Consider the following 14,114-nt stretch of genomic DNA (forward strand, 5'->3'; position numbering starts at 1 on the left):
TTAGCAGGTAGCTGGATATTGTGATATTGACATCAGGCACAGAACTTGACAATTGAATTTCTGTTTGCAAGACTAGATGAAGCGCAGATACTGTGCTTGAAATAGCTTGCTGAACCCTTTCCCACTGTTCGAGTGCTTTGTTTACATGGTTGTTTGAATGTAGTTTCTTTCCATTAATATAATCTGAAGCCAGGAGCTCAACAGCGGATATCAGCCAACACCTGTCCCCTGGAAGACAAAGACCAGTCCTGAAGCTGTCTGCACAAGCTCACCGGGAATAGGAGTTAACAATGACAATCCAAAAAATACAACCGTATCATTTTTATCAAACAGCTATAAAAAAACAAACAATGTAATTGGTCAATTCCCACTGGAATCATTTAATTAATATTGAATTTGTGTCAAGTAATAATCCCCTGCTTCATTAAAATTTGAATAAAAAAGACTAGGCCCTGCTTTCTGACCCACGCGATTTCCCTGTTTTATTGTACTATTGAATCAAAATGGCAGAGAAAGGAGGGCTCTTTCCTGAATTCACCAATGCGTTAAAAGCTTATTTTGCTATTCAATAAGCTTTTATTTTAAAACACATATTTACTGTGCGCCAATGAAATTGAATCCACCTCTATGCAATTACAATGGTATAGCTGGAACTCAAAAAGCATCAACATAGCATTTTGTAGCTTGCTGCTGGACATTAAACATATTACAACACCACTCCTTTTTACAAAATATGAGTAATCACACGTTACTCTCACTTTTAAATATTGAGGTATATTGAAGCACCTCCTGTATACCTGCGCTAATTTATTATTATTATTATTATTATTATTATTATTATTATTATTTATTTCTTCGCAGACGCCCTTATCCAGGGCGACTTACAATTGTTACAAGATATCACATTATTTTTACAAACAATTACCCATTTATACAGTTGGGTTTTTACTGGAGTAATCTAGGTAAAGTACCTTGCTCAAAGGTACAGCAGCAGTGTCCCCCACCTAAGATTGAACCCACGTCAAGAGTCCAGAGCCCTAACCCTAACTGGTGTATACAGTACATATTATTTTTTTAAAATATATAATTTGCTGGGTTATTTCTGTATTTTTTCTTTCCTTTTCAACACAATTACTTTATACTGTGCTGGTAGTAGTTCAGGTATCCAATGACAGTATATGGATTTGGCACTGATAAGCCAATTGGACCTCACCCTTAGAGCCCTAACACATATACACTAATACATTTTCTCGATAATATATATGTTAAAAATAAAATATTAGAGAAAACAAATGTCACGGGTGGGGTGACCAGGGGTAACCGTAGTAAACCTATTTTTAGAATTTGTAACGACTACGCCACCTTGGGTTTGGCAAGGACAAGGACCTTGATGACCGAATAAATAATAATTTCCCCTATGCAGGTTCTTTTTATCCCTGGGTTCCAATATATACACACTGGATGTTTGGATAGGTAAAAACAATTTATTGTTTCTCAACAGGGTTAAAATAGAATACTAAAAACCACACAGCAACAAGTTTAAAAAAAACAAAAGGAAAGGTTACTGTCCAAAATGGCGGATAAGCCAAAAAGAAGGAATCAAGCTCTGATAGCTCCGGGGGGTCCCAAGAGACCCCTCTCCCCAACGTCCGCTTCCCTCACAGCCCTAACCTGCTGCGGACCTCACCAAGCCCACCGCCCGGACCTCCAACCGCTGACCGGCCAACACCTTCGATGAACCTGGAAAGGAGTGGGGCAAAGAAAATGGCCGTCGGGAAACGTACACTCAGGTAAGTATAATTACCACCTCTACCCAGGGGTTCTGGTTACTTCCCCTTAGCCTATCTTTAAACCCCGCGTGTCTCCTTTCTCTCTCGCCGCCGTTCCTATGACCCCGACATGGCACGCTGGAGACCGGCGCTGGACCTCGACCCTCCGCACTGACTGGTAAGTATCTCCGGAGTCGGATGCTGGACCTCGAACCTTGGGACAACAGTAAGTAGAACGCTGGCAGACCTTGAGCGTGTCCTGGCAGGACTACAAAGAGATCGCTCAGCGTAGGTAAATGCAAAATACAAAAATATTAGAGCAGTTCTGGAAATGATTAAAGTGCAAATAAGATAATGTTATCTCTTCTCGCCCTCAGACCCTTGGCTGTCTCCCAGGACCACGACCTTGACTCTGCTGGGGAATGGATTGTCCAAGGAGTACCACAGCAAGGCAGTTACCCAAAATAAAAATCTATTGGTTTGTAAACCAAAAAATGTCTTCAGTGTCAATAATTCTCTACACCAACCTGTTAACACAAAAAAAGTAGCTTGAACACAGTCCAACAGTGGCAGGTGATAATAAAACAAAATCCCCCCCCAAAAAACACAAAATCCAAAAACAAAAACCCATTAAAACTCCTAACTAAGTCCCGCTGCAACAAAGTCCCAAATAGAAAAAAAAAAAAACTCCAAACCCGTTCCTTTGTTCCTGCAGTCAACCTTAGACTGCTCCCAAGAGTGTTCTCCATGCTGCTGTTCCTATCCAATACTGCTGTCTCCTCGCTATTCTTCCAGACACGTTGTGTGCTTCTTCCCAAAACACTTCTCTTCTCCCCTGGTTCCTGTTCCTCCCTTTTTATAGTCAGCCCATGACTATCATTGGCTGGACTGGCAGGTAAGGCGGGACTCCCTATTAACTGTGGGGAAAGCGCTAACCCAAACATCAGGTCACAGTGCAAATTAGCAGCAGTTTAAAAACAACAGATTCACTAATAAAACACACAACAAAAATACAGGCAGTTAACCGTCACTTGTGATACAAACAAGAAAATAATTTAAAATGGCAACCGTTATGTTAATTATCCTGGCGAAGGTCATATTTCACCTTCTGTTGCTGAGTTTTCAGCCCAGCCAAGAATTAAAATGGCCCTTTCACACAGCAAATGAATAATCATTTTTATGCTCTCAGCCAAGTTCATCCTGGAAAGGGGTCAACATCACAAGACAACCACCATCACAGTTTGAACCTAATTTGGTAGTGTCAGCTCATCGAAGCCATAAGTGCAGAGATTGTGAAGGTGACAGTGTTACTGTATGCTGAAGAGACAGAGGGTGTGTGGGGACTGTCGGAGCTGCGTGGGGAGGACAGGGAAGGAGAAACCCTGCAGAGTCATGGCTTTCACTATTCATTCATAACACTGTTATCATGCATCACAAAGACACTGTATTTCTCCAACAAAGACACAACCCATAGAAAAACTGCTTTTTAAATGTGATCTTTGAGGGTTGCTTTGTAAAACTGATTTAATAGCTGTCTTTTATTCTGCTAAAAATCTAGTTATTAAAAAACAGAATACTTTATGCTAACCAGGCAATAATTACCATTAATTATGTTGCTATAAGATATTTCTAAGTCTTTTTCTACTATTGCAGTATTCATTAACAAGAGAGAAAATGACATATAATCACCTTATTAAATGCTATAATTTCTGCCTGCTTAATAAAAATAGGTCAACAAAAAACAGGCTTCATTAAAAAAAAAAAAATCCCAACCTTAGGAGCCATAATGGCTAAAGTCCTTGAAGACCCAGGAAAGGTTAAAAAGGTCTAGGTAGATTTATATTCTAGTGCTATGGCTCTGTCAGTGGTCTAAGGTTTGTAGCTCAATTAAAGCTTTCTACAGTTTCAGAGTACATTTCTTAAAGCAAATTTGAGATAAAATAAATTTCAGTATAACATTTATATAAAGCTGAAGAAGCAAATTCAAACACCTGGCAGATTCACGTGTAGTAAAAGATAAACAAACAAAATAAGCAAAGATGATCATATAGAAAAACACAACACATTGAACATTGAACATACTGCACTGCCTTGTACTGCATTGTATCCAGCTGTCTCTCAGAGGGGAACCAGCTGAACCAAACCCATAAATATTTACAGTGTATTATGCTTTTTAAAAGCAAAGTATCCATTATAGAGCTGTCTTTTAACATGCATTATAAAGGGAGTAAGAAAGCTTGGGGTTTGACTGGCATATTGGCACAGCTTTGGAAAGCATAGCATTAAAGTTTTAAACTTCCTCAAAGATCTGACTATCCTGGTTTGTAATATAAGTATATGTTGTGTGTTGCTATGCATTCCATGAACAGATAAAGGTTATTTTGCTCCCAGGCTGGCACAAAGTAATTTCAGCCAGGCTAAATTCAGGACTGAAGCCTTGGCATATCCCAAGGTAATGCCCTGCTGATGTCAGCTCAAAGGATAATGCATATCCTTGAATGTATTTATAAACTTCACATTGAAAAACAGAATTATGATCAATCACAAGGTTGATTTTTAAAGCTGAAATTAGGTTACAAAGGGCACTTTTGGGAAAGTGTATGTAAATGAATTCAAATAAAGTGAACGGTATGCTCTTCTTCACTTTAGGGATATTGTAAGCAGAGGGTATACCGTATAAGGGGTGCAAAAATCCTGAACCCTTTATGAACGCATTCAGTTAACGGAACCCTCAATTTTAGGGGGCATCACTCTTCTAATTGTAGCATGTTTCATTTGTGGATAACATATAGGAGTGATGTAGGATGGTTCCATACTTGGTATTTGGGTTCTGATTTTGCATAGCTGGCAATTTAAAACCAAATACTTTATGGGATTCTGTTGCAAATTGACAGACAGATTTCAATGCAGATGCAGAAAACCAATAGTTTGATAAGTCAGGATAGACTGAGCTGTTTTGACTAAAGGGAATCTAGCACAACTGGGGGTCCTATAGGTGACCGGTTCTAGTTATAATGTTTTGGATAATAAGAAGGGGCCATCCCTCCTCTAAAAACTCTCATAACACAGACCTACAGGGCATGCAGTAGGGTCTGATTCAGTACAATTGATGGCAAATGTATTTCTGCCTTTTGTGTTTTGGATACAACATAAATATTGAGAAACATAGATATTGCCACACTGTATGTATACATGAATACATGTTTTTATCAAATATTGGTAGCAGCCTATTCAGTGAAATGTTTCCGTCTGGCCTGGAAAAGCTCCCCTTAATCTTGGTAACCTTCACTTCCCTTTTAGCTTAGTAACCTACACTTTCTTAGGAAGCTTAGGAAACGTTTCCCTTTACCTGGGTCACTTTTCCCCTTAATTATTTGAAGTAGATATACCATATGTACCTCAGTTCTTTCACCCTTTGGATGACATTGTTTTTAAGTAGGCAAAAGAAAAAAAAAACAGACACAAAACATGAGGACGTCCTACCAGAAGGGCCTACAAGAACACATTTATAAAGGTCCTTTATGAGGCCGGTTTTCAACATCACTGAGTCTGTCAGACTGAAACCTATAAACACACCCAGCAGAACATATCAAAATGTATTAATTATATTTCATGTAGATTGCCAGCTCCAAATAAATCTACAGCTATGGCCAAAAGTTTTGCATCACCCTATAGAATTAACTAATTTTGTTTCATAAAGTTGAATGAAACCTGCTGAATAATGTTACGTTAACATACTGACTTACATACCGCTTTGTAGTTTTCTATATATTGTTACTTAACAAAGAACAGACAAAAATTGAAAAATGTGACATTGAACATGAAATACTGTACTACTATTATGGCTTCAAGTAGACTTTTGGGAATGTATTTAAATGATGCTTTCTTCAAATTATACTTGGCAAGTTAAACACTAATTGTAGTGAGAGTTATGATCCAAGCTCTATTGTAATCACAGTGCTTCAATAAGCACTTCGCATACACTGGCACACTCAATAGGAGTTAGCCTATTTTCACTGATATGATCGACTCAGAGTTGAGAATCATAATGATCTAGGGTGGTGGGGGAAAGCTCCAATCTTGAAATGATTTTTTATGTGTTTAATATTGGAACACTGAGGTGCCTGCACTGAAGAAACAGACAGGAGACATCAATATGGAACACTCAATAACAAACTGAGGGGCCATAAAAAAAAAGGTTTTGAGACACTAGATCTGAAATCAGGTTTGTCCAGCAGTGCTGTTATTGAAGAGGAATTGTTTTTTAACCACTTTTAACCCAACCAATACGTGCATTAGATGCTTTCCGATAAATGGATTGCATTTTGATCATTTCTATTGGGGTTGTCATATTAACAGTATTAATTTGATTATCTGAGCCAAACAATCTTACAAAAAAAAAACAAAAAAAAAAAAACAGGTCCCAAGTTTGGATAATGTGTTTTTGACACACATTAAACTAGCCTATAACTATACTGATTAAGTAGCCATAATAGTCAGTTTGCTATTACTACTATTATTACAGAAAAGGAGCAGATGGCACTATATGAAAGAGAGACATAATTATATGATTATATGGACTGTAATGAATACAAAAAGTAAAACGTCTGAACAGCAGCTTCACCATATCAGTCACCTTATAGGGCAGCAGTGTGTAAGTCGCCCTGGATAAGGGCGTCTGCTAAGAAATAAATAATCAATCAAAACACATACCCTAGTTTCCTAAAACCTTGTACCAGATCAATAATGAGGTGCTAAATAAAGCACAAACCACTCACAGTTTTTATTAGATGTCCTTGTATCGACACTTTATAAAAATACCATGTCATACCCTTGTCTCTAGTACAGTATGTAGTAGAGGCATATTGTACTCATTAAAGCTTCCTCATCTTTACCTTGGGATGGGGATAACGATTGTACTTCAGCGCACTGTCGTTAGTATCCCCCACTGGGGATGAAATTCTCTGTAAAGGGCAAACATTGGAGACGTTCGTACGCTTATCAAATTGTCACTGAACATGGAATTGACATTATTTAGCATAATATTAAGAATGTCAGATTCTTAGAATATATAGCAGTGTCTGTCTGTATGTCTGTACATCTGAATGCCATGCCTATGTAGTACCCTTTGGGTAAAATACAAATAATAATTAATTGCAGTGTTACAATTGTAACTAAAATGGAATCAAAACATAGTTAGTAATATTTTGATACATTTATTAATGTTAGTTTGATATTACAGTTTTAAATTTGTTTGTTGACTTTTCACCACCGCAAAGTCGGGTCCACGTCTCCGCGACTGAGCGATCAATTGCACAATGCGTGCAGATGAATGCTTATATGTGGACGTTTCTGCAAACCGTTGCAAGCAGTTGCGCAACTGGCTGCTTACAGTAGAGACAAAGCTGTACTTTCAAGCGATCTACTGAGCAATTTGTAGTGGAGTTTTTTTTTTTTTCATGTGCACGGTTGCGAAATATGATTGATTATTACAATCTCCTGACTGTCCTGTACATTTCTGTGGTAAAGAGGAGGTACATTAAAAAATATGTCAACTATTTAAAAAGATAACAACTGCGTCCCCAGCCAAGGTCGTGTCCATCATTTATGTGGCTTCGCTTCTGCTTTTAATATCAAAATAACTACAGATGAGACGAATATAACAGCCAGTTCTTCATGGGTAATTACTGATGCCATCGTATACTAACGACAATGACAGATGAAGGAAATAACTGACAGCACCAGCAGGGGCAGCGTAATCGCCAGAAAAAAAAAAAAAATACACACAACTCTAAACGCGGGAAACTTGTTGCTCAACTAAGTTGCTCAGGTGTGGACAAAGCAGATGCAGTCGATTAAATTGCGCAATTTGAGAGCGCTTTGGTTGCGCAGCTGAACGCTCAGATAATATGGACCCGGCTTTAGGCAAGCGTAGTGTGGAGACGTTTATCTAGTGTTCGCAGATGAGGAGAGTAAGTGCTGCAGAGAAAGCAAAAGCAACTGTATAATAAAACGACTTGATATTTATTTTATTTTTTAAAAAGTACAGTTTCAGTTTGGTATAGCATCCGTGTGCAAATGGGAAGAGATAACTGTTCAGGAAACATAGAAATAATTAATAATTTTGAAGAAGCAAGCAACATAACAACAACCCTGAATCAGCGGTGAAAAGGTAAAACGACTTGCAAACAAACATCGCTTCCTCTATCAAAAATATTCCAATTTCGGGAATAAAATAATCAGTGGTTAAGAATATTATTCAGATATGTGTCTGTTGAAGTCCAGAGTGCTACACCTACCTACTTTGATTCATGTGTTAATAAATAAATAAATAAACGCCCGTACCAGAGCTGCATTCCACACAATCAAAACCCAGACGGATAGACTGCACGATGACAAAAGATAGATTACTTCAGTTATGTGGAAATATGCAGGAATTTATTTTTTATTATTCCGGAAATGTGCACTGGAGCAAAAACAGTATTCACGTAAGACGGGCCTATCAAAACAGGGCAGCAGTGTGGAGTAGTGGTTAGGGCGCTGGACTCTTGACCAGCGGGTCGTGGGTTCAATCCCAGGTGGGGGACACTGTTGCTGTACCCTTGAGCAAGGTACTTTTTGCTCCAGTAAAAACCCCAAATGTATAAATGGTAATTGTATGTAAAAATAATGTGATATCTTGTAACAATTGTAAGTCGCCATGGATAAGGGTGTCTGCTAAGAAATAAATAATAATATCGTAACTTTAACTGTGTCATTTCTAAGTGAGAAGTGCCTCACAAGGATGTTTAGTTCTACACTAAAATATAATGCCTTGGTATCTGTTTACTTTCTTCAGTTGTAATACTATGCTGTCTACTTCATTAGAAAGCAGATCTTCACACTCTGGTTTGTGTATATTTGACAAAGGTAGAACCAGATACGCTTGCTTTAAACTTCTGAGTTTTAAAAAGCCATGCTACATTAAGCAAGTAGTTGTTATTATAAAACAATGGAAGAAAGAGATTATGCGGCTTCAACCAATTAAATACATGAGTGGGATAATAACCTCTCAAGAAACAGGTCTTCACAAAGTCAGGTCTTCATAAAATAACACTATTATATATATATATATATATATATATATATATATATATATATATATATTCTGGGTGCTAATGTAGTGAAAGGAAACAGAGAATTTTGATTTTTTTCTTTTAAAGAACACTGAAAACAGTTCTTTGGATAAATAAAAATGAAATAAAACCATTATTAGCTGTTGAAATAGTTTTACTTCACTTGATCTTCAATAGCAAATTAGTTCCCTAAAGTATGACACACATACATTCTCATTACGGCTCTGAGATTTGGATAAAGAGAACACACAGTCAACACATTTTAAATAGATATCTTGTAGAGAAGGCGGCCATGGCAATGAGAACAACACTGGGGTCTTTTCAATTGATCTAAACAGATAATTGAATCTGAGTGTACCAAGGTTAAGAAAATCAAATGTCTAGCAGTGCACAAGATTAAAAAAAACGCCAGGGAAGGGCCTACTGAATAATGGTTAGATTTTAATAAATTACCTCATCCAAGACCATCTCAGCTAAAGCAAATACATACATAATAGAGTAGCTTTCATTTTAGCTAACAGTGTAATTATTGCTGGTTTAACAGGCAGTGTTGTGAGACGAGGTTCAAAGCTATATCATTGCTTGTGCAGTTGAATAGTAGTCCAAAGAGGCACAGAGACAAGCAGTGGGTTCAGATTTGTTTGTATTAAAAGATCAACTGAATCAACAAACTTGAATTACTAGAAAAAAAAAAGGAAACACAGAATACTCTCTTGGCCTTGATTTTTTCCCCCCTGGGAGGCTTGTTCTACAGCTTGACAGCTTGAGTGGCTGGAGGATGGGATGGTAGACAGGTTCCAGTCTTCTTCCCCGGGGGAAGATAATTAGCTGCATGGAGGAGGAGGTGGGGGGAGTGGAGGTTGCATGAAAATGGAAAGACGGAAGTACAGGTGAGTACAGCACAGAATTTACACTACATGTTGAAGGACAGAAGTCAGATTTTTTATTATTAGTAATTATCTGAAGATGAGTCTTGGCTCATAGCATCTTAGAACCACACACACACATATATATATATATATATATATATATATATATATATATATATATATATATATATATATATATATATATATATATATGTATAAGAGCTGCATCTCTCTGTTGCAAGTCTTGGCTACAGATTTCCATCTACAACTTCATTAAACAAATTAGGGTAGGTAATGATTGAGGAATGGTAGTGTATCCCTCCAAAATTACAATGCTGAGATATGTCATGCCACTATTTGAAGAAAAATAGCACTATTTTTATTAATTTATTTTGACTCACCCTGCGCACAACATGGTGCACTTCTACTAGGTGAGCCACTTGGGAACCCAAAATAGCACTATTTTACTATTTACAAGATTAAGGTACAAATATGAATTTAACAAACACGTACATTTATTATTGTAGCATGCACGACAGGTCTGTTATTCTCATACAAGCACAATGAGTTGAATCTGGGATCAAAATTTCTAAACAATCAGTTGTGTGTTAAAAATGGCAAATGACTCTACATATTTGATGTGCCACTGACTTTGTTGTTATATAAAACGTAAAATGTATGTTTAATCAGAAGTGTGTCCACAAAAAATAAATTATTGTACCTTGATAGACAGAAATATAATACAAGCTTGCATCCTTACAGTATGCTTGTCATTGTCCCAGAGTGCCCTGCCAGAATCCCCCTGCAGTTTTTTTTGATGGTTGGGCCAGTCTCCGCGGTGCAGTCACAGCTTCAGGAACATTAAGAGTCTCAGCACGGATGCTTGTGATGAATCCTGGCAATCGGTAGTGTTCATCATAGGGGAGTTTGTCGGTAGGAGATGCAACAAACACTGACATGGGGTTTAAGGGAATCCACTTCTTAGTTACCTTTGTTGTATCTTAAGAGTTACACATAACTTGGTTCCCCTCCCTTGGTATACATAGGAGTTTGGCATACAGCAGCAACAGAGCTAAATTAAATGAGAAGCAGAACAGTAACATCCTCCCCCTACACTGAACTCTTCTTCTCTCCTCTCATCTAGCGTGATCTCCAGTACTTAGAATGAGGCATTGTTGTTATTATTAAAGGTACAGTACTCAAAACAGGACAAAATAATCCGCACATGCTGTTTGTGCCCTTTTTTGCCCTCAATGCTATGCAAATCTTAAGCTATTGTTTCACATATTGTAGCAAGCACAGGAATTACAGGCGACACACATCAAGGATCTCAGGTAGAATGCAGTTTATTAGGCAGCTAACAGCAAACCAGCACCATCCACACACTCAAACACATACACATCGACAGCCCTTCACCACCCCAGAGCACTACTCCGCCTCTCAAGGTGACGTCCACATATTACACAAATAACACCGGAAGGGTAATAACAATCACAGGGTGATACATTTAACAATATTGGAACTTTACAATAACTAGTAATGAAACACAACAATAATAATACCATATTTCTAACTCCCAGCATCCTCTGCTGTATATTAGCATAAGTGTAGAAAGCTGGCTCCGGGCACGGCACTCCGTTTGCCAGCAGGTGGCAACGGTGAGTCAGTCCAGTTACAATATTTTTACCAAGGCAAAGCAGGTGTACAGTATCCATCTTTGTGAATGACAGAGCGGGTCACTAGCCAGGAAAAAGAAAGAACTGAAAATACAGTGCCTCATTAACACATATACACATTAAACACATTCTTAGACCATTTTTTTTGTTGTTGCTGATTTTGCTTTCGTACTGGATCGGCTATCACCTGATGATGACCTCATTGTAGCTAGTGAAAAATAATCAGCAGTCATCAGCCAACATAAACATATATTTAGATTGGCAAAAAAAGAATTGGGAAATACTGAAACCAGACACCCTAAAAAAACCCAATAACCTACCCTTAATCAATCGAACAGCACATACACAGAAATAAATATGTGCTAGTTTTATGAAAGCCTTTTTGAACATGACTTTGGTCAGAACAAGTTATTACAGAATGCCATCTTGGGGCTCCAAACTTCAAATAAAATGTCAGATTAGATATTATCAGATATATAATTCCCAGGCACAATAGAGAACCCTAAGGTTACTGACAAATCAGTTCTAATATTAATAAGCTATAACAACAATTAACAACATTGGAGCATGGAAAATATTCTGTAATACTTGCATGTTTTAACATGTAACCCCTATATGCCATTATAACTACAAAGTTTTACTGAGTCTTTGCTGAGTAACAACTTCAGGTGCAGAAAAAAGCTCTCAGTAAAACGGAGAAGCACACACACAACAGAATAAAAGTGCTCTTTTGTCTATTGCATCAGAATGGTTGATCTCACTTTAACATGTCCTTTTGACAATGCCAGCCACCAAAGGTTGCTCAGTGATTTATGATGGGCTGAGGACCCCAGCCATCAAATTAGACAGTCAGAGCAGCATGTGTTAATAAGGGCATATCTGGGTCATACCAGGCTGATGAGCTCTAACTAGGACAATGCTCACAGCTAAATGAGGGTCACATCGAGGTCTAGTGTCATTACACTGGCTTGTCATACAGTATTTACTGTATGCACTTTTATTAGTGCTTACTAATGTTGCTCACTGATAAACACAGCAATATATAAGGATGGTATACAATGCTGGTTACAAATCTTAGCACACATCAAAGAACCATAATTAAAGTACATACAGTACAGGTACACAGATGGCAGGTGCTTCAGTATCCAAGACAAGTAAGAAAATTAATGATCTTTAAAGGGGAAGTCTCACAGTGGCATACTTATAAATGTAAGATGAATTAATGTTCAACAATATATACGTTTGCAATAGCAAATCAAATTTCTGAAATGTGTGCTTGTCATTACAGTAAATCTGCATCTTTGGGCTGCTGTGTTGTCATGCTGGGAAATGACCTTGCAGTGCGATAGAAACTTGGAAGGCTCCACTTGAAAAGCATTTTTTTTGTTTTGTTGAACTGTGACCTTTATTCATCTAACTGAGACATCTTCTCATGAAATCAAACCCCAGATGATTGAATATTTCCGATGCGACGAATACTGAGCTCAACCTTCATTGCTGACCCACAAACTGTACTGACAGCCAGTAGCTGTACGGAGATCAGATCTCAGCTGCAGGGAACCAGTTTGCATCCTCCAGTCTCTTCTGAACACAGAATGCTAAGTGACGATTGATTCAGGGTGATGGAGGGCTGAGTGGAGAATTAAAGAGGGTGAAGAAAAAAAAAAGATTAATATGAACCAAGTATTCATTTTTCAAACAACACATTGCGCAGTGATAAACAAAGCGTAGTTGCTTACATTCCTTCAGTTCTTCCAGAACATAACATTCATCATCCGCTTCTAACTCCCTGATGTCAAACGGCAGTTGTTGCTGGGATGCTGTAGAAATCTCTGTAATTAGAAAACATTTTTTTTATTTATTTATTTCCTTTTTTTTTTTTTTTTTTTAATTGGAGTGCCCAAATCTGTATTTATCCCAGTTCTCCAAGATTTGCAATCCAATCAATCACCTTTTTAAACCTAAGCAGCGGATGTTGCCTGAATCCTGGACTATAGAATTCCACCGTCTGGCAACTGACCATCAGAGGTCACTGTGACTGGGGACCCACAGGATGTGATGCACTAGGAGTGCAAAGACCAGTGCATCACATCCTGTGGGACCCCAGCCAAGAACAGCAACTCAGAATGACTGGTATTTGAACCAGCAAACTCCTCATTGCAAGACTCGCGTACACCCCACGAATGCATTTTACTTGGTGAAATCCTCCATACTTGTTATTACTTTTAGTCAAGTTAGCCACTCAGATCACTACTGAATGTGACTTTATCTTGCCTTTTTTAGGAAACACCCTCGGGGGTGATCTGTTTGTGCTACACCTGCTACTGTGTTTAAATCAGTGCTGGCCAAACTATGGCCCACAGGTCAGATACAGCCCCCAGGGCTTTTACAAACAGCCCTCCAAAAGTCTGTCAGTGTGTAAAAATGTGCAGCAAACACTTAGAAATTCCTTAAAATGTAAACAAGCTACATGTATTGTCACTCAGCACTTAAAAATAGGAAACGAGTGAATTATTGATTTATTGGCAGATTATAAACACATGAACATTGAATATTTGTTGGCACTTGTTTATGATGTTTACCAGAGTCCCCTCTATTCCTATATTCTGCTTAGAACATGCAACAGCTTAGAAGTCACTTGCAATAGTAGCTGCATTCGTGTTAATCTGAGAGGTATGACACAGG

At 38.0% G+C, this 14,114-nt stretch overlaps 1 protein-coding gene across 1 annotated transcript in view; it reads left to right on the forward strand.

The window, feature by feature from the left end:
* The first annotated feature begins 7,699 nt into the window (after positions 1-7,699).
* LOC117399458 (cAMP-specific 3',5'-cyclic phosphodiesterase 4D-like) overlaps positions 7,700-14,114 on the forward strand; it is a 365,779-nt gene continuing 359,364 nt past the window's right edge. The window contains exon 1 of the mRNA XM_058990262.1: positions 7,700-7,941. The gene's annotated coding sequence lies outside the window, so the exon portion shown is untranslated. The remainder of the gene's footprint in view (positions 7,942-14,114) is intronic.

Source organism: Acipenser ruthenus, chromosome 2, assembly GCF_902713425.1.
Source record: "Acipenser ruthenus chromosome 2, fAciRut3.2 maternal haplotype, whole genome shotgun sequence".
NCBI classification, from domain to species: Eukaryota; Metazoa; Chordata; class Actinopteri; order Acipenseriformes; family Acipenseridae; genus Acipenser; species Acipenser ruthenus.